General features: G+C 40.9%; 1 protein-coding gene across 1 annotated transcript in view; it reads left to right on the top strand.

Moving 5' to 3' along the window:
* Window positions 1-22,051, top strand: part of LOC149167400 (ATP-dependent Clp protease ATP-binding subunit CLPT1, chloroplastic-like) — a 231,037-nt gene that overhangs the window by 84,206 nt on the left and 124,780 nt on the right. The window lies entirely within an intron of this gene.

The following is a 22,051-nucleotide window of genomic DNA, read 5'->3' as shown; positions in this document are numbered from 1 at the left end:
ATCCTTCTAGAACCTTGATCTTTGAGAGCTTGAAGTGTCCTTTATTGAGCTGCCCTTCCTTGATTTGTCAACTTAGCTCCAATACCATGTTGAGAAATCTAGGGCAGAGAGATAAGGTGATTTCTCTAGTAATGATAATTGCTTGTGAATACTTTTTACTTCTCTTGATTAGGTTCTTCTTTAGCTTGATTGTTATTGTGTTCTTTTCATCAAACAACTATCAAAATATAAACAACAATGAGACAAGGGACACAAGATATAGGTGACCAACCATGGCCAAAACCTCTCCAATCTTGAGAGGAAAACCCACCAAATTCTTCTTCTTATAGAACCTTCAATTGATGAATTCCAAGACTAAGACCCTTGACCAATTAACCACTCCAAGACTAAGTCACAAGACCTTTTGAACAACTCCTTTTCTTCCAAGTCAACGCTTGTCAAACTAAATTCTTGTGCTTCTGATCTCAGCTTCTCTAAAATTTGGCTTCTCTTCACGGTCCTGCAATCTTCGGCCCGCTTGAAACCACTGCAATTTCGCATGTGTGGGATGATTGGAGGAGTTTGGTGAGGTTTTTCTCCCTTGCTTAACTTGGAGACTTCTTCTTGTGATCTCGGCTAGCAAATGTACCCTTCACTTGGACTAGATCTCAGATTCCTTGAGGTTTGCTATACCTAACCGCAGAAACCCCAGCGGCAGTCACACGTGTGAGGAAGATGACCCAAAAACAATGCCAAAATACTTCGATCTTCTTCTCTTTCCCTTCACTGGATGAGAGGCTTCTTTCTTTCCTTTACTCGCACTTCTTTCTCCTTTTGGATGCTTGATGGATGTCATCCCAAGTGAGGCCGAGTCCTCCTTTATATAGTGATTTGTCCATGCAAATAAGCCGACTTGTCCTTTGTCGAGGTCGACATCTCCTTCTAGAATGATCTATAGCTTATTCGGAAGGCCGACTTGATTGAATGCTTGTGACGAGGTCTTTGAGGGTTTTTGACTCTTATAATGACTCAAATAAATTCTCTTTTACAATATGTAACATGCCCAAATGGGTCTCCAATACATGACAATGACTCACTTGACTTTATGACTTAATGATCAATTGTAATAGCTCACAATGGGAGCTTGATCCATAAGTTTCCTTGAGCATGAAAACCATGTCTAAAGCATAACATAAAATAATTTTATTTTTGTCTTTACATTAATTACATAAAATCATGATGACACGTGTCATTATGAAGACCGAACCTAGTTACATATTTCAAGAAGACAAACCCTAGAAGCACTCATTGGGTGCTTGACCTCTAAAATAAAATATCTTGAGCATTAAATCTGTTACTGCTCAAACTAGCAAGGGGTCCTAGGAGGGGATCCTATGGAGCAACTACTAGGTCAAGGGGAAACAATGGAGCAATAGCCCAATGTCACCTCAGCTAAAGCTCCTTGCTCTTTACGGACTTTCACCGATGGGAGGAGACTTGATATGGGAAGAACCACTAGATGAATGGATAAATAAGAGGATAAAGAGTGATTCTTGAGGTCTATCCACAAGAGAGACTCAATTAGATAACCTTCTTCCTACGAAAGCAAGGTGATGGGCTCTCTAACAAGGGCTAAGATGATTCTCGAGGCTAGGGTTTGGGAATATATCTTGTTGAGATGGTTGCTAGACCGAAAAAATCCTTATGGAGAATTGGCCTTTATGTGATCTTTGTGAAATTAGAGTTAGAAAGTTGCGGGACCACAAAGGACTGAGTGGACCTAGAATTAGGTCAAGGGTATGGAATTGATCAACCAAGGAGGGGATTGACCTAATGAGGGAAGAGAAGAGGACCAAAGGACAACTTTTCTTTTGAGGATTGAATGCAATGATCCAAATGAGGACACTAGCCCATATCGACCTAGTTAAAGAGATGGTATCGAGGGTAGGGCTTGCTATATCTCCGGATTCCACCGTCGGAATTGCTTGAAATTTGGAGGATCCCTTGAGCAAACTACAACGCAATAGTGGACCAATTTTCCAGGTGTTTGGATGGCTACAAAGAGATTTGTTTGATGCCCTATGGAACCTTCTACAGTTAGGCCTATAAATTGGAAAGGTGAAGAAAAGAGAGGTAAATTTGACCACCAAAGGGATACGAGGATCAATGCCTTATTGCTTGGGCTTAATGGAGTCAAGATACACATAGATCATGAATTTTTGTGAGCTAAGGAGCCCTAATTGATCTTTGCTAGCCTCTCCAAGGCCAACAACTAGGTCAATAGGGATTTATACTTCAAAATAGCCAAAGAGATGAAGTTTTGAGGCTTAAAACCTATTAGGTGCCTCGAAGAACATTCACCCACTCTCTTCAAGTACAACTCATGCATTAAATCACTTATTCAAGGTTCCCAGAAGAACTTAACATTTACTTTAACCCATACATGAATAATGATAACCATAACATGCAGTGAACAAATAAAATAATAAGAATAGCATCAAAATTCAACTTACATGAGAGAGAGAGTATATTGATTCATCAACTTTGCATTAGAAAGAAGCTCCAAAGACAATAGCGAAAATCCAAACATCATAGTGCATCAAGAAAGCTCCAAAAAGTTTACCAGAAAAAAGTGCGAAAATCTCTCAAGAGATACTAATCCAAATCCGAGTGATGATGAGAGAAATGAATCACCTCTCATCTATTTATACAATCTCTAATGGGTTCGATTTGCTTATTGGCCTAATTAAGCCCCAAATATTAAAATAATGTGCAATAATAACAACCCTTGGTGACAAGCCCACCAAGGTAGCTCAATAACATTAAGGTAGGCCTCTCAAGAGGGAAAAATGATTAGTAAACTGAGTTGTTGGGCCTTTGAGGAGGCCTAATGAAGCCCAAAGTGTGCCATGATGAGAAAATGGACTCTAAACATAGTGACAAGGGGTTGGCCCCTTGTTTTCCAAGCAAGTCACTGTGGTGCTCCCAAGTGGGCGTGGGGGCACAAGGACATTCTCATGGGTCTCCATGTGGATCGAAAAATGCTTGTAAACCATCTGTAAGGGCTAGGATGATGACATAATCCCTCCCTTTGTCTCCTGCTGTGAGACACATCCTCATCTGGACCATGGAACATCTGCCAAGCGTATGGTGCAAGTGTGGAGCCGACTGGGCATGGTGAACCAGGTGCATCATCGTCATCGAAAAGGTGGAGACGAGCAATCAATGAGCGGTGCTGGAGATCCATGAAGTAATTTCTGCTATGGTGGAGGCCCATGGCTCTCAACGCTCACCTTACAAGTGCCAATGTGGTCCTCTCGAGGGTTAGGACCCCGTATAGGGAGACCAAGCCCCAAATGGAGACCCACCTCCAATCTTGCATAAGATCTAATGTGTCCCCTTTCCCTCCAATATAGCAAATCATTAGAATAATCAAGTAAATGAGCTTACAAGTCATGGAATCAATGGGGCACTTCATGGTGGCATGCCCTTCCATAGTGGGCTTTGGCATGTACAAGTGTCTCCAAGCTCAATGAGGGGGTTAATCAAGGACCCTATTAGGTGGTCTCAACTTTTATAAGGGGTGACATGTCCATGTTGCATCCATCAAGTGGTAGGTGGCAACTGATATAGTGATGGAACAAAGTAGGAGTAAGGGGAATGCGCCAAGCCACATGCCATGGTACAAGGGTAGCTATAATAAGGGAAGCCCACATCTGGGTACATGAGTGTAGGAGGGAGCAAATCATGGTACATGAATTACCCCGACCTTTGTTTTTCCACCCTCCTTCATATGCCTTTTGCCTTTGATTGGTTTCTCTTCATAACTACTCGGGGCTCCAGGGGATGAGAGCATGATGTGTAGGATGAAGCAGTAGGTACCCCTTTTTGAGGTGGGGCATTTCATTGCCCACCAAGGGTTGGGACAATCACGGGTTCCTTAAAGATGGAGGGGGTTGATCTAGGGCTCATAGGAACCAGGGTGATGGCCATGGACAAGGGGTAGAGCTCATGTTTGGCTTTTGTCAACGTGCTAAATTTGTATGCCCTGACCATCTTTTGCATTTTGTAGTACATTTATTGTTAAGAGTGGCCAAATTATACTTTTTCTTTTCTTTTTAGCGACATCAACCTTCGCGACATCGTTCCAGGCCCGACCCAAGGTGTGGACAAGGGGAGGGGGAGGCTAACCCTATGTGGACCCAGATGGGAAAAGAGATGAATGGGGCTAAAATGAGTGGAAGGGAGTGATGTATATGGTGTCAGGAAGCGGGACCACACAACCAAAATTAGGATTTCCCATGTAGTGCCAACCCTAAAGCTAGTGGCCAGTAAAGGAGATCCCACGGGACTAGGATACAAGGCTAACCACCAAATCGGGCAGAGGAGACAAGAGTACAGACCTAACCCACTCTTTCCGCCGAATCCCTCCACCAATCCATGCCCAAAAGTGCCCATGACAAGTAAGGAAAATTACTCAACTATACCAATGAAAAGCCATACCTTCGGGGTCGGTAGGCCTACCTTCAAACATACAACCATAACAAGTGGGTGAGCCACCACATGGTTGGCTCCGGTGGCGGAGATAATGAGACATCAAGCTATCTAGTGGCTGTTGGCTGCCGACTGAGGACCATCTAGGAGAAAAAATGTCTCCTATACATCCTACCCACAAGTGGTGGGTAACACTGGCTCCAATTGGGACATGAGCTCTCGGGAAGTTGCGCGAAGATACTCGAATGAGAGGTCATGAGAACACCAACAATATTTTGGTACCGCATACCTGTTGCTTGCACATATCAAAGACTAAGCACATGGGGAAGCATGTTTTTGTGGTGTCTTATGATCACCCATGCTTAGTATTAGGTCATAAAATCAACATGAAAGTAAAATTATTTCTCCATGCAATATTAATCTAAATGCAGCTAATCTACCATGATAATATCATATGATGTTAGTTCTAATGAGAATATGAATATGCAATGCATCCTACCCTAACGTGCATATATATAAAGCCAATGTTAAGTGTAATCATAAAGCCAGTGCAACCAATATATCATTAGATCAATATAAACATGCTTGCCTATATGATTACTCATGTAGCAAATTCCAAAGCGAATGTGGACACAATCACATGGAGGATGATGCGGGCGGGACGCGGGAAAATATGATATCCATTCAATGTAATAGGAAGTCCTAGAAGGAGGCAAATAAGTCACTCTAGAAGTGCAAAGCTTCTCTTTTAGGTACAGGATGGAAGAATGAACGGTCAAACTCAAGAATTCCCTATCACAACCCTTTTTCGTAATGTTATGCCTCATGGATGCTACAGGGTTATGATGGGAAGGAAAAGGGGATCAGGACACAGAAGGAGACAACAAATTGGTTGCTCAATGGAATAATTATATTCACAGTCTCGAGGGTACGAGGGCAAAGGAGGGATGCTTTTAGTGGATGGTTCTTCCTCAACATCATACCTAGGAGGGGAAGAGGGATCATCAATGATGGTGATAATGTGAGAATGGGCAAGGTGCAGGATCATGGGTAATGCAAATGTGCTATTGGGATCTTGGAGAAGGCATGGGAAAGCAAGGCCTTTATCAGTGTCATCATTGGTGTCATAAATGGGGTCTGCTATTTCCTGTAAACCTTCCTCATGCATGGGAAAACAATGATCCTCCCTTTCGATGGTATGAATAGGCATATCACTATGAGTAATGCCCTAGAGAAAACGAGAATCAATTTCAACGTCATTTTCCGTGTCAATATCATAAATAGGGTCACTGTCAAAATGATGGCTGCCCGCATCCCATTTTTCCTCATTAACGTGTAAGAAATCGGAAATGTCATCATCATAGGGAGCCACAATACTCATGTCTTTAAACACCCTTTCCTGAATGAAAGTCCCCACTTCATCGTGTTGATCCTCATGGGCTTCAATGGGACTCATTCTCACACTAGGCACATTTTCAATCCTTAAATTTGCATCTTGAAGGCCCTCTATGGTATTATGGCCATCACGATCCTCTTTAGATGTATTCCATTCTTCCATATATTCCTCACTTTCATGGTCGTCTTCCACATTTGAATTCTCTTCAAGGCCACCCTGATCATCCAACTGATTACCTTCTATGGGGATTTGTGATTGACTATAATATTTTTCATTGACTAGATCAATCAGGACATAGAAAGTATAAGTGTGACAGGCAAGCTCAAGGAGACGACTAGGATCTCTTTCATAAGCACATTGTACATAGCAGAGCTCATTACTCTTCAGAGTACAATGCTCGCGTATAAAGTCCTTGTTCCTGTGATCTATCAAAAACTCATAAAACTCAGTCAGCTCATCCACACATTCTTGCAGTTCTTGAAGCTCTTCATGATTAAGCTTATTGAAAGGAGAGTGAAGAACATTTTCTCTTTCGAGACTAGCCATTTTTCATAATTTTGCATATAATGCCAAAATGGAGTTGCCAAGGTGAATTAAAATGCCTTGATAGATGCTTGCTTCACCCTACAAGCATTAACTTTGAAGTTCAATGAAGAACTAGGGCTTCGTTCTTCCAATGGAGTCGCCAAATGATATATCAATAATGTCGTATGGGGAACAAGACACATGTCTCGTGTTCCCGGCAACGACGCCAAAATGTTACCGCTCAAACTAGTAGGGGGTCCTATGGAGCAACTACTAGGTCAAGGGGCAACAATGGAGCAATAGCCCAATGTCACCTCAGCTTAAGCTCCTTGTTCTTTACTGACTTTCACCAATGGGAGGAGACCCGATATAAGAGGAACCACTAGATGACTGGATCAATAAGAGGATAAGGAGTGATTTCGAAGGCCGATTCACAAGAGAGGCTCAATTAGATAGCTTGCTTGCTTTGAAAGCAAGGTGATAGGCTCTTTAGGAAGGGCTAAGAGGATTCTCAAGGCTAGGGTTTGGGAATATATCTTGGTGAGATGTTTCCTAGACCAAAAAATCCTTATTGAGAATTGGCCTTTATGTGATCTTTGTGAAATTAGAGTTAGAAAGTTGCAGGACAACAAAGGACTGAGTGGACCCAGAATTAGGTCGCGGGTATGGAATTGATCAACCAAGGAGGGGCTTGACCTAATGAGGGAAGAGAAGAGGACCAAAGGGCAAATTTTCTTTTGAGGATTGAATGCAATGATCAAAACCAGGAAACTACCCCAAATCAGCCTAGGGCAAGAGATGGTCTCGAGGCTTGGGCTTGCTATATCTCGAGATTCCACCCTCCGAATTGCTTGAAATTTGGAGGACCCCTTGAACAAACTACAATGTAGCAGTGGATCAATTTTCCAGGTGTTTGGATGGCTACAAAGAGATTTGTTTGATGCCCTAGGTGACCGTCTAGGGTTAGGCCTAGAATTTTTCATGAGCCAAGGAGCCCTAATTGATTTTTGCTAGCCTCTCCAAGGCCAACAACTAGGTAAATAGGGATTTATACTTCAAAATAGCCAAAGAGATGAAGTTTTTAGGCTTAAAACCTATTAGGTGCCTTTAGGAACATTCACCCACTCTCTTCAAGTACAACGCATGCATTAAATCACTTATTCAAGGTTCCCAGAAAAAATTTCACATTTACTTTAACCCATACATGAATAATGATAACCATAACATGCAGTAAACCAGTAAAATAACAAGAATATCACCAAAATTTGACTTACACATGAGAGAGAGTATATCCATTCATCATCTTTGCATTAGAAAGAAGCTCCAAAGACAATAGTTAAAATCCAAACATTGTAGTGCATCAGGAAAGCTCTAAAAAGTTTACCCAACAAAAAGTACGAAAATCTCTCAAGAGATACTAATCCAAATCCAAGTGATGATGAGAGAAATGAATCACCTCTCATCTATTTATACAATCCCTAATGGGTTCTATTTGCCTAATTGGCCTAATTAAGCCCCAAATAATAAAATAATGTGCAACAATAACATTCCTTGGTGACAAGCCCACCAAGATAGCTCAATAACATAAAAATAAGCCTCTCAAGAGGGAAGAATGATCAATAAACTAAGTTGTTGGGCCTTTGAAGAGGCCTAATGAAGCCCAAAGTGTGCCATGATGAGAAAATGGACTCCAAACATAGTGGACAAGGGGTTGGCCCCTTGTTTTCCAAGCAAGTCACTGTGGTGCTCCCAACTGGGTGTGGGGGCACAAGGACATCCTCATGGGTCTCCAAGTGGATCGAAAAATGCCTGTAAACCATCTATAAGCGCTAGGATGATGACATAAGCCCTCCCTTTGTCTCCTGCAGTGAGACCTAAGTTGCACGAAACGGGGAAACAGGTACGAGTTTCCGAAACAGGCAAGGGTACGAAACGTAACCCCCCAAATTTTGGAAACGGGGAAATGCGATATATATATATATATATATATATATATATATGAATTTAGGACATTGAAGAAATGTTACGTGCAATCATAAAGCATACATGATACATTATAATTTATTACATTTAAAGTTTAAACATTATGATTAAATTTACATCACATTTACTCATGAATGATCACATAATGAAGATAGCAATATCGGAATATCCAAAATCAACCTTTATTATATATCCAAATCTCAAAATCAGCCTTTATTATATATATGAGGCTGCAAGAACTATAAAGACAAAAGACCATTGCTCTCTTCCTCTTTTCTCCTTTGCTAAAATCGTCCGTCTCCAAGAGAAATGACTTGTTCAATTGTTTGATGAGGGAATGAGGTAGGAGTGTTTTTATAACTTGAGAGAGGCATTTAGAAGCATCCACAAGATATTTTATTCACCCAATAAAAATTATAACTGAAAAAACAAAAAAAAATAAAAGAAAAATCGTAATATGAAGTGGAAACTCTGTTGTACAGTTTGGTAACTCGTTTTCGGCCGTACTGTCCACGTTTCCCTAGGTAGGAAACTTGTTTCTAGGCTAGAAATTTGTTTCCAGGCCGTACGGTATGCGTTTTTGCATTTCCATTTCGTTTCCTGGCTAAAACGGACCTGGGGGCAACGTTTTCTGCAACATAGGGTGAGACACATCCTCATTTGGACCCCAGAACATCTACCAAGTGTATGGTGTAAGTGTGGAGCCAGTTGGGTATGGTGAACCAGGTGCATCATCTTCATCCAAAAGGTGGGACACGAGCAATCAATGTGCAGTGCCGGGGATCCATGAAGTAATTTTTGCTATGATGGAGGCCTCGAGGACTACTTCGCTTGGCCTTAGGGCAAGAAGAAGTGACCTTAAAGCTTTATACTTCGCTTTGCAAAAAGAGATGGCTTATCAAGATAAATTCAATGGTAGAATTATCTCTAGGAGATTTCATTCAATATACATGGCTCATACATTGAGAGATGCTATATAGAAACAATAATTCCACAATTTTGCAATTATGTAATTATGTAATGCAGAAATTAGCCCTAGTATAGCGAAAATCCCATTCCAATGCATATGACAAAGTAAAACAAGAATAACATTAAATGTGTGTACTTACATGTAAGAGAACATATCCAACCATCAACATATTTGCCAATAAAGAAGCTCTAAGATAAGAAAGTCCAATCCAAACATCAAAATTCATCCATGCACCAATTCATCCTCCAAGAAAGAAATGCAAAATTCTCAAGAGAGAATGATCCAATCCAAAAGTGATGATTTAAAATGAATTCATGTCTCTCCTATTTATACACTCATTAGGAGTTCAAATTACCTAATTTGAGCCTACATTAGCCCATCAACTAAAATAATGTGCAAATAACTATCTATCGGTGACATGCCCACCAAACTAGCTCATAAATAAAATAATAAGCCTCCCAAGAGGTCGAATAATCAATAATGCACGTCGTTGGGCTTTCTAAGAGGCTTCATGAAGTCCATAAGTGCCAAATTAATGAATTGGACTTCCAAAAGTAATGGACAAGGGGTTGACCCCTTGTTCGCCACATAATAAACCTGTGGTGCTCTCAATGGCTATGAGGGCACACAAGTGACCTCATGGGTCTCCAAGTAAGTCGAAGATGCTTGTAGACCATTTGTAAGGGTTCAGATAATGGTGTAAGTGATGCCACATCAGCATACAAGTCCTGGGTCATCTGCCAAGTGCATGGTACAACTGTGGGGCTGGCTGGGCAAAGGTGAACCAAGTGCATCTTCCTCATCCAATAGGTGAATCTCGAGCAATCTCTGAACATCTCTGGGGATCCATGGAGTGCTGTCTACTGCTGTGGAGGCCCATGGCTCTCAACACACACCCTACATGTGCCAATGTAGCCCTCTGGAGGGTTAGGATCTCATATAGGGAGACCAAACCCAAGATGCAGACCACCTGCAATCGTGCATAAGATCCACTGCATTCCCTAGCCTTCCAGTGCAACAAGTCATCGAGGAAATAGAGTAAAAGAGCTTATAAACCATGCACAATAGGTGGGAATTTCATAATGGCATGCCTTTCCATAATGGGCTTTGGCATGTGCTAATGTATCCAAGCTCCAAATGGGGTTAACGAGGTATCCTCTTAGGTGGTTTCTACTTCTAAAGGGGATAATACATCGAAGGTACATCCTTTAAATGGAGGTGGCATGTGATAAAGAGATGAATGGAGTAGGGAATGAAAAGGGACAACCCTAGGCCACATGCCGGGGTACAAGGGTAGCTAGTAAAAGGGAAGCCTGCACTTGGGTATATAATATATAGGAGGGAGAAATCGTGGTACATGAGGTGCGCCAACCTTGATTTTTCCACCCTTTTTTATATGCCTTTTGCCTTTTATGATTTTTCTTTAATTTACTGCTCGGGGCTCAAGGGATAAGAGCATGATGTGTGAGATATGGCAGTGGATACCAATTTTAAGGTAGGGCGGTTCATTGCCCACTAGGGGTTGGGACAATCATGGGTTCCTATTCATAAAGGAGGCTCAGCTAGGGCCTCTAGGAACCAGGGTGATGGCCATGATGATGGGGTAGAGCTCATGTATTGGCTTTTGCCTACGTGCTAAATGTGTTTGTCCCAACCATCTTTTGCATTTTGTGGTACATTTTCATGTTGAATGTGGCCAATTATGCTTTTACTTTTCTTTTATGCTGCATCAATCTCTGGGACATCATTCCAGGCCCGACCCAAGGTGTGTGAAAGGGGAGGGGAGAGCTAGTCCTATGTGGACCCAGTGGAGGAATGTGGACCTAGGTGGGAGAAATGATGAATGTGGTTACAATGAGTGGAAAGTGGGCAATATATGTGGAGGAGGGAGCAAGACCACGCAACCAAAATCAGTATTTCCCATGAACTACCATCCTTTAAGCCAAAGGGTGAGTAAAAGAGATACCACGTGACTAGAATCCAAGGTTAACATCTAAAAGGGGTCTGGGGGACAAAAGCAGACCTGTTACCTACACATATAATAGATGAAAACACACGGGGCAACATGCTTTCACGACATCTCATGATCACACATCGTTAATGTTAGGCCATATAATCAATAGGAAAGTAAATATAATGTAAATTTAATCTAAATGCATCTAATCTACCATGAGAAATATCATATGACATTAGTTCTAATGAGAAAATGAGCATGCAATGCATCCTACCCTAACATGCATATAGTGAGGCTAAGTGTAATCATAAAGCCAATGCAACCAACATGTCATCACATTAATGTACATATACCTGCCAGTACGATCACTCATGTAGCAACTCCAAAATTGAATGTGGACATAGTCACATTGTGGACAAAGTGGGTGGGAGGCGGGGAAACATGATCTCCACTCGAGGTAAAGGGATGTCCTAGGAGAAAGAAAATAGGTCAATCTAGAAGTCCTGAGCTTTCTTTCTAAGTACATGATGGTGGAATGATTGATCACTCTTAAGAACTCCTTATCACAATCATTTTTTATTATATTATGCTTTGTGGATGCCACAAGGTTGTGATGAGAGGGGAATGAAAGGTGAGGGAAAGGAGTGCAACAAATAGGTTGCTCAAGGTGATGGTCACAATGGAGAGGGGAGGTCATGGAGTGATTAAAACCCTGAGGGTGTGTCCAAGGAGGTAAAGTATAATCAATGAGGGGATCTTCCTTGACACTATACTCGGAAGGGGGAAAAGGGGGTCACTTGAGGTCATACCAAAAGGGACGAGGGACTCACTTGAGGAAGACTCAAGATGATGAACAAGAGGGGAAGGCAAAGGGGAGGGTGAAGTTTCATATTCAACTGGTTTTCCTTCCCCATAATCTAAAGGCTCAAGCGATTTGAATATATAATCATAAGGTGGGTAGGTAAGAGCCTAATTTCTTTCCTCATTATAAGCATCAAAGATTGGGTTTTCATTAAAAGGAGAATCAATCACTTCCAACTGTCCTTCTTCATGCAAGGGAAAATAATAATTCTCCTTCCCAAGGGTATCGATGGATATGTCATCGCAAGTAATGCCCGGGATAAAGGGAAAACCAATCTCAACCTCATCTTCTTTGTCAGTATCATAAATGGGAGCATAATCAAATTGAGGCCCAACAATCTCCCATTTCTCCTTTTCAATGCAGAAATAATCTCCAATGTCATCTTCCAAGGAGCTCATGGGATCACCTTCCTCAAGGTTCTCAAAAGGAGAGTCATCAGGAGTGATACCCTTGAGAGAGGTAAGGTCAGTCTCGACCTTACTTTCCATAGCCTCATTCTCCTCAACACATGTGCTCTCAAAATCATCTTGTCCATCTTGCGGCCCCAACGAGGACTCATCTTCCTGCTCATCACCAAGATCCTCAAGGTCATCTTCATCTTGGTTGGTTGACAAGCGGGACCTCTCTTCTTCTCTCTTCTCTTGAAGAATAATGGCTAAGGTATTTGTTACATGATTTTGGTAATATGCTTCTAGGAGGAGAGCATTAGTAGGGTTCTCTTTATATTCACATTTCATCTTATGAAGCTTCACCTCTTCATCATATAAACGGGAGAATACTTCATTAGAATTACATTCGCTTACTATCCCCATACATGACCTACTATATTCATCGATTCTTTCTTGCGTGATTTGGAGGCTCACAGGATCCAACTCTTTGTCATCCTTAAAGGAGATATTCCCTTTCTCCTTGTCATTGTCTTCCAATTCTATAACCAATGTTTGCTCATCATCCCCACCTACACTCGAGGTTTCTTCAATATCATCTGATTGATTACCCTTTGGTTGATTATAACACTGTCATTGATTGAGGCAGTTAGAATCTTCAAAGCATAGGTTAGGCGAGCCAGGTCAACGAGGCGACTAGGATCCCGACTAGGATCCCTATTATAGACATCCTTCATCATGTCTAGTTGTACTTGTTGTGATCTATAAAACCTGAGCATGAATTCCATATCCATACCTCCCAATACATTTGGATAATATTCTGCAAATTTATCTCCATTCTTTTGTAGTTCTTGAATGTCTTGGTTAGTGAGTTTTGCAAATGTAGGACCAAGATCAATCTCTCTTTTATGATAGTCCATTTTCTATGATTTTGCATATTAGGATTGAAATGGATTTGCCAGGGTGAATTAAAGTGCCTTGATAGATGCTTGCTTCACCCTACAAGCATTAACTTTAAAGCTTAATGAAGAACTAGGGCTTCATTCTTCCAACAGGGTCACCAATAATGATATGTCCTTGTGTCGTAAACGGAACAAAACAGACGTTTCATGTCCTCGGGAACAATGCCAAAATGTTAGTGCTCAAACTAGCCGGGGCCTAAAAGGGTCTCCTAAAGGGACAACTGCTAGACCAAGGGAAACAATGGAGACTTAGCCTGTTGTCACCTTAGCTAAGACTCCCTACTCTTTATGGACTTTCACCAATAGGAGGAGACCTGGTATATGGAAAGTCACTCGTGAAGGATGAATCAACAAATGGATGTGAAGTGACCTTGATGATCCTTTTCCTAAAAGGAGGTTAAGAATAGAGCTTGCTTGCTCTTCAAGCAAATTGCACAAATTTCTAGGAGGAGGCGAGGATTTAAGGTCTAGGTTTAAGGAATATGTCTTGTAAAGGAGTTTTCCAATCCCTAAAATCCTTATTGAACTTGGTTTCCCAAGTGGTACTTGATGAATTAAATTTTCAAAGGTATGGGACCACATGGGACCAAGTGGACCCAACCTACATTAAGGGGAGGGAGTTTAGCAACCAATGATGATCTTAACCCAGACAAAGAAGGATAAAGGATCAAAACAAGAATTTCCACTTAAAGGTGTCAAACTGATCCTATGAGGTACTAGCCTAGGGAACACTAGGGCAAAGTTTGATCTCAGAGCTAGGGCTTGGGATATCTCACAATCCCACCTTCTGAATTTCATCAAATTTGGAGGAGACCTTGAGAACACACCAACGCAATAGAGGCTAGGAGATCGAACTTTTTCTATGGCTACTTTGTAGGGAAAGTGATTGCCTAGGTGACCCAACTTGGCTAGATTTAGAAGAGAAGCGGAAAGGTGAAGAAAAATGGTTCTTTGAGTGACAACCTATTGATAGACCAGTGCCTAATCCCTTGGGGAGAATGGAGTCTAGGAGAATGATGCAAAAGGACTTTGTTTCTCGGTCAAGGAGGCCTCAAGGACTACTTCGCTTGGCCTTTAGGGCAAGAAGAAGTGATGTTAAAGCTTTATACTTTGCTTTGCAAAAAGAGATGGCTTATCAAGATAAATTCAATGGTAGAATTATCCTTAGGAGATTTCATTCAACATACATGGCCCATACATTGAGAGATGCTATATAGAAACAATAATTCCACAATTTCAAAATTATGTAATGCAGCAATTAGCCCTAGTATAGCGAAAATCCCATTCCAATGCATATGACAAAGTAAAACAAGAATAACATTAAATGTGTGTACTTATATATAAGAGAACATATCCAACCATCAACATATTTGCCAATAAAGAAGCTCCAAGATAAGAAAGTCCAATCCAAACATCAAAATTCATCCGCGCTCCAATTCATCCTCCAAGAAAGAAATGCGAAATTCTCAAGAGAGAGAATGATCCAATCCAAAAGTGATGATCTAAAATGAATTCATGTCTCTCCTATTTATACACTCATTAGGAGTTTGAATTACCTAATTTGAGGCAACATTAGCCGATCAACTAAAATAATGTGCAAATAACTATCTATTGGTGACACGCCCACCAAACTAGCTCATAAATAAAATAATAACTAATAAGCCTCCCAAGAGGTTGAATAATCGATAATGCATATCCTTGGGCTCTCTAAGAGTCTTGATGAAGTCCATAAGTGCCAAAATGATGAATTGGACTTTCAAAAGTAATGGACAAGGGGTTGGCCTCTTGTTCTCCACATAATAAACTTGTGGTGCTCTCAATGGTTGTGAGGGCACGCAAGTGACCTCATGGGTCTCCAAGTAAGTCGAAGATGCCTGTAGACCATCTGTAAGGGCTCAAATGATGGTGTTAGTGATGCCACATCAACATACAAGTCCTGGGTCATTTGCCAAGTGCATGGTACAATTGTGGGGCTTGCTGGGCAAAAGTGAACCAGGTGCAGTTTCCTCATCCAATAGGTGAATCTCGAGCAATCTTTGAACATATCTGGGGATCCATGGAGTGCTGTCTACTGCTGTGGAGGCCCATGGCTCTCAACACACACCCTACATGTGCCAATGTAGCCCTCTGGAGGGTTAGGACCCCGTATAGGGAGACCAAACCCAAGATGGAGACCACCTGCAATCCTGCATAAGATCCAATGCATCCCCTAGCCTTCCTGTATAACAAGTCATCAAGGAAATCGAGTAAAAGAACTTACAAACCATTGACAATAGGTGGGCACTTTATAATGGCATGCCCTTCCATAATGGGCTTTGGCATGTGCTAATGTCTCCAAACTCCAAATGGGGTTAACCAGGTATCCTATTAGGTGGTCTCGACTCTCTACTTCTAAAAGGGATAATATGTCGAAGGTACACCCTTTAAATGGAGGTGGCATGTGATAAATAGATGAATGGAGTAGGGAATGAAAAGGGGCAACCCTGAGCCACATCCTAGGGTACAAGGGTAGCTAGTAAAAGGGAAGCTTACACTTGGGTATATAATATATAGGATTGAGCAATCATGGTACATGAGGTGCCCCAACCTTGATTTTTCTACCCTTCTTTATATGCCTTTTGCCTTTTATGATTTTTCTTTAATTTATTGCTCTAGGCTTAAGGGATAAGAGCATGATGTGTGAGATATGGTAGTGAATACCCCTATTAAGGTAGGGTAGTTCATTGCCCGCCAGGGGTTGGAACAATCATGGGTTCCTAAATGATAGAGGCTCATCTAGGGCTTGTAGGAACCATGGTGATTGCCATGATGATGGGGTAGAGCTCATGTATTGACTTTTGCCTACGTGCTAAATGTGGTTGTCCCGACCATCTTTTGCATTTTGTGGTACATTTTCCTATTGAATGTGGTCAATTATGCTTTTACTTTCCTTTTCAGTTGCATCAACCTTCGGAGCATCATTCCAGGCCCGACTGTTAATTTAGGTATGTTCTATGCTTAGAGCAATTTATTTCAATTTTCACAGTTAGCTCAATATCTTTTCCAGATTAGCAATCACATTAGCATAATAGTAAATCACAGATAGAACATAAACATAAATCGCAGAAGACAAGCCAAGACAAGAGGACACAAGATGTGACGCTAGCCAGGGACAAACCCTAATGTGGGGAAACTCTTGATCAATTCTTCTTATATGTTCTTGAATAGTTCAACAGAGAGAGAGAGGGACAATACATATACAACAGAAGTCAACACTTTGACTTATCTAAATAGGAGCATAGATCATCTCTAAGAAGATGATACATGAGGTAGTTGAACTCAGTTGAAGACATGCTGCTTCAACTGATTCTCCAAGGTGACTCCATCACCATGCTGCACCTATCATTGTGCTGCACCTCACTGAGCTACATCATGCTGCACCCATCATCACTATACTGCATTTCATCATGCTTCACTAATCATGACTGTACCCATCACTGTATTGCATCTCCTCATGCTGCACTATGTTGAGCTCTTCATTGCACTATGCTGCACCCAAATGCATGCTGCAATACCTCATCATCCTGCTGCTGCAATACATTTTCGCTGCTGTTATATGCCCATCATTACCATACTATCCCATTGGTGCACCATACTATGTCCAACAACATTGAGCTACACCATGCTGCACTGTACATCATGTACCCATTGCTGCTCCTATGTGCACTATGTTGCACTGTACATCCTGTACCCATTGCTGCTCCTATGTGCACTATGCTGCACTGTACATCATGTACCCATTGCTGCTCCTATGTGCACTATGTTGCACTATACATCCTGTTATGCTGTCTATAATGTTACAACATTCATCATAAGACTTGGATTTATCATTCATGACTGTGATTCAATCAAAACAACAAATAGAGCATCCTTATTTAGAACAACGTTAAGGATAGCTGAAGGTGTGGCTTCTTTATCTCAGCGTTTAAGTGTGAGAGCATTTCTTCCATGACAGCAAGGGTATTCCTTTCATGACTGCATATAGGATGAGGGATTTTCCTTTCATGACAGCAAGGGCATTCCATGTGTAGAGCACTTCTTCTAAGACAATGTTTAGGTGCCATCTCCATTAGGCAGCGTAGCAACTAAGTTTAGGGCATCTCTTCTCCTTAGACCTGCGGCCAGGGTTGCAGGGGAGCGCCCCCCCTTCTCGCTCCCGCTCCCAATTCGTGCTCCGAGCGGGAGCGGTTCCGGAGCGCCTCGGGAGCGCGCTCCCTAAAAAAAAAGTTCCATGCCTTTTCAGGGGCGTTTTCAGGAGCGTTTAGCCTTTTTTGCAAAAAAAAATTGCTGTAATGTTCCAAATGCAATTTTTTTTCAAAGAAACAAATAAGTTTTGAGTGGGGCAGCGTAATGATCAAGCCTATGGCCCTAGTATTGATATGCGATTCATGGTAATGTTAAATTCTTAAAGTAAAAGGATGAAAATGAAAATTAATGTCACTTCTTCATTTTCATCCTTTTACTTAAATTTTTAACATTACCATGAAATGACTCGGGATGTTTGAGAGTGGTTCCGACCTCATTGGATTTCATATGGAGAAAGTAGAATTTTAGATTTCATTCAAAATCTAGCAGACTTATTAGTTTTTCAGGATTTTAGGATTGGGGGATTGCAATGTTTCCATTGAATTTTGTCATGTATTAGGGTATGGAACTCGTATTTAATCAAGAGCACCAATCCTTCTATGCACCTTGATGCTAGTGACATTGGTTGTCGAACTCCTCTATCTATCATGACCCTCCTAAAAATGTATGCATCACTCAAACAAAATCTTGACTTGACATGCTATGCTTTTTCTATCTTATGTTAATGCTTAGAGGGTGATATTAATGACAAAGATCCCTATACAGATACAGAGGTAATGACAAAGATACCTTTGGATATTAATGCTTAGAGGGTGGTATTAATGACAAAGATCCTGATTTTCCAACAAGACTAAAAAATTAGACATTTCTCGTGGTGGCAAGAGGCCCAAGCATAAGCAATAGATAATAGATTTACTTGTATTTTCTAGTTTCTAGTAGTTTTTATAACTATTGACTCTTTGATATTTATTATGATATTTTTTTAAACAATATATGACAAATTAAGTTTGAAGTTGGCAATTATAACTCACTAGTAATGAATTATGAATATGATGCTTTATGAAAGTTGAAAATTGTTTCATTTCATTTCATTTCATGTTAGATATTATTTGTTGTAATGGTTACACTTAGCTTACAAGTACAACTTTGGTGATCATTGATGATAAATGTTATATATTGAATTTTGAAAGCTTGAAACTTTAAGATTGATGAATCATGAGACTCAATATGTTGTATGTTACTATGTTACTAACTTGTGGACATGGTTGATGAAGATTATAACTTCTAGATGATTGTTGTTATATGGCTCAATCTATGTTTTTTATATCTAATTCATCATTCTACATGGGAGCTTCTGAAAATGTTGCTTCCGCACTTGTTTTTGCTCCCGCTCCCTGCTTTCGCTCCCTCTCCCAAGTAACACTGGGCTAGGGTTTCTGCATTCTGCGTATTAGGTGAGGGCTGTCTTCCTTGACAACGTAGAGGATTAGGGTTGTCTACTTCACAATATGACTGTGTCTTAGATCTAGGTCATGCGTAGAGCTGCTAGGGCATCATCTAGGACTGCGTTTAGAGCATCTTTTAGGATAGCGTTTATCCCGTAGGGATTCTTCTTTCCACTAAAACCCAAAACAAGTGGAGAAGAAGAAATCTCAAGAGAGTTGTGTGTGTACAAATGACTTGCAAAGCACTTGTATTTATACCAAAATGTGGAGCACAAGTGGGGGCAGTTTAGTTGCTGGCCGACCTTGACAAATTGTCCCATAACACAAATAAATTCATATCTCCATGAATACTTATCAGAATCTGATGATCTTTAGATCAATCCTGAACCTCTCGATGAGAGGAGTCCAAGAAAAATATCAGCTGCCATAAATAAGATGACTCACATGGAGTTTGACCCTAGTTGCCAATTTTAACTGGGCAAGGGGATGGGAGAGTTAGTCTTATATGGACCTAGGTTGGAGAAATGATGAATGGGGTTATAATGAGTGGAAAGGGGGCAATATATGTGGATGAGGGAGGGGGACCACACAATCAAAATTAGGGTTTCCCATGAAGTACCATTGCCTAGGGGTCAGTAAAAGAGATCCCATGGGATTAGAATCCAATGTTAACATCCAAAAGGGGTCTAGGGGATAAAAGCACAAACCTGGCCCATCCTTTCCGCCGAATTCCCCCATTAATCCATGCCCGGAAGTGTTCATGATAAGCAAACTACAATACTCAATTACCAAATGACAAGACATACCTTTAGGTTCAGGAGGCCCAACTTGAAACATACAATCATGGCAGATGGGTGAGGGACCACATGGTTGGCTCAGGTGGCGGAGAAATGGCACAACGAGCTAGTTGGTGGTTGCAAGGGGCTTCTAGTTGCCTTCTGAGGACCATCTTGGAGAAATTTTTTCTCCTAGTGGTATTACCCTCAAAATGGTGGGTAACAAGGACAATTTGACCCACTAAAAGAGGGTATATATACAAGAGCAGTTCGATCTTTTTGGACATCAAATCAACAAGTTCGATGGACATCAAGGAAGCAGAAAAAATGCGAAATTCAAGAAGAAGGAAGAAGTGCAAGTTGAAGTTTCTGGGCTATCTCTCTCTCTCTCTTTTATGCGAAGTTATTGGGCTATTTGTTGGATCGATGTTCTGCTGCTGGGAGGGTCGAAATTCTGAATGTGCTGGGTCGAAGTCCTGCTGCTGGGAAGGTCAAAATTCTGGATTTGCTGGGTCGAAGTAGTGCTGCTGCAAGGTCGAAGATCTAGATCGAAGTTGCTGGAAGGAAGGGTTGACTTGGTGGTTGCAGGAGGTTTATGTCTAGGTTGAAGAGTCTTGGATTATCTCATCTTAACTATTGAAAGAAGAAGTTTGACTGGGTTTTCCGGTAGATAGGGGTTTTACCTTGGCAGAGTGCCTACATCTTGGGTCTCTTGTTCTTGTGATTGGTAATTGCTTGATGAAAGATAATATAATAAAGAAATAAAAGAAGCCAACATAATTCAAAAGTAATTATCAAGGAAGAGAAATCTAACCCTAATTCTACTAGCATTGATTTCTCAACACTTTTGACATTGTCCCTTGCTTGAACAAAGGGTGGGGTGAAGGACCTTGTGTTGCACTGGTTGAGGAGGTGCTAGTTCATTTAGAAATCATTTTTTTTTTAAACATGAAATTTGGTTGTGGCTTCTACTGCAGCAAGGGTTGTCTGTCAATAGTAGGCTTCACAAAGTTGGTGTGACAGATTCTGCATGTGTTATGTGTGGCAGAATGAAACTACTGAGCATGATTTTTTGAGATGTTGGGTTGCCAAGTTTTGGCTGTGGTTTCTGCTGAATATAACTTCTTCACAACCCTGCTCTCATGGAAAGAGCCTCTTCTGGGGGACATTTGTATGGTTAGGGACAGTTACAAATCCTTGTGGTGCACAATAGGGTTGGTTGCTATTGGTTTTCTGTGCAAATATCAATGTTAAGTTACTTTTCAAGAGAACCCCTCCCCTTTTAGCCCAAGGGATTTGAGGAGGTCCAAGGGATTTGAGGAGCTTTAAGCAGGAGTTAACTTTGCTTGTGAGAGTCAAACTCATTGTTTTCTATCATGATGTTGAGTCCCATTTTCTCGGTGTGCAGACTTATATGCTTTGCCTTTTTCGCATTTTTAAGGTCAGATTTTCCTCGGACTGCTGTTGTTCATGTGTTGTAATTCTCTGTTCTCCGATGTACTTTGGTGTTCTATGAAGTAACATATGCAGCATTTGGAAAGCAAAATCGACAAATATTGAAAACTTTTCTCAATTTTCAAAATGGCCCTTATGTCAAAAGTAGTGCCTACTGAAGATTTTGTCAAGTGGGAAGTAATTCAGGTAAATTTTATCTTAGTTTAATGATCAAAGGGAAAAATTGGCCGGTTAGTAGGATTCTGTTGCTGGATTGCATTATTAGTTCAATGATCAAGGGGAAGTGACTTCAAATTGGATTGATAGTGCATTGCATGCCTCATTAGTGTATAATTCCTCTGCTTGTTGATTTAGGTTAGACTTGGCAAGTAGAATACCATGTTAGTCATTCAGGCTGGATTACATAAGCTTATTATGTTTACACTCACACGAGATGATTTATTTGGTTTATTATTAATGAGATTCGATTTAACATGAGGGGCATTTTTTGTTATGAGACTTGAGTATGTTGTCTAGAAGTGCTTGCAAGAATACATACAAAAAAACAAATTTTTGGACAGATTTTAATTTGGTTTAATTAGTCATGGCACTGTTGTATGTTGTTCCTGGTTCCTTTGGAAAAATTGGCAGGTTAGTAGGATTCTGTTGCTGAATTGCATTATTAGAATAATTCATGGCAATTATTTTTGAGGAATTTCCAGTTCTGCACACTCATGAAACTCATTTTGCAAGTGTAGAG

The sequence above is a fragment of the Pinus tabuliformis genome, chromosome 5_1, assembly GCF_031772625.1.
Source record: "Pinus tabuliformis cultivar Carrire ecotype Pingquan chromosome 5_1, CPIR1, whole genome shotgun sequence".
In the NCBI taxonomy this organism is placed as follows: Eukaryota; Viridiplantae; Streptophyta; class Pinopsida; order Pinales; family Pinaceae; genus Pinus; species Pinus tabuliformis.
The sequence above is the reverse complement of the archived record's forward strand: the minus strand, read 5'-3'. Positions and strand labels throughout refer to the sequence as shown.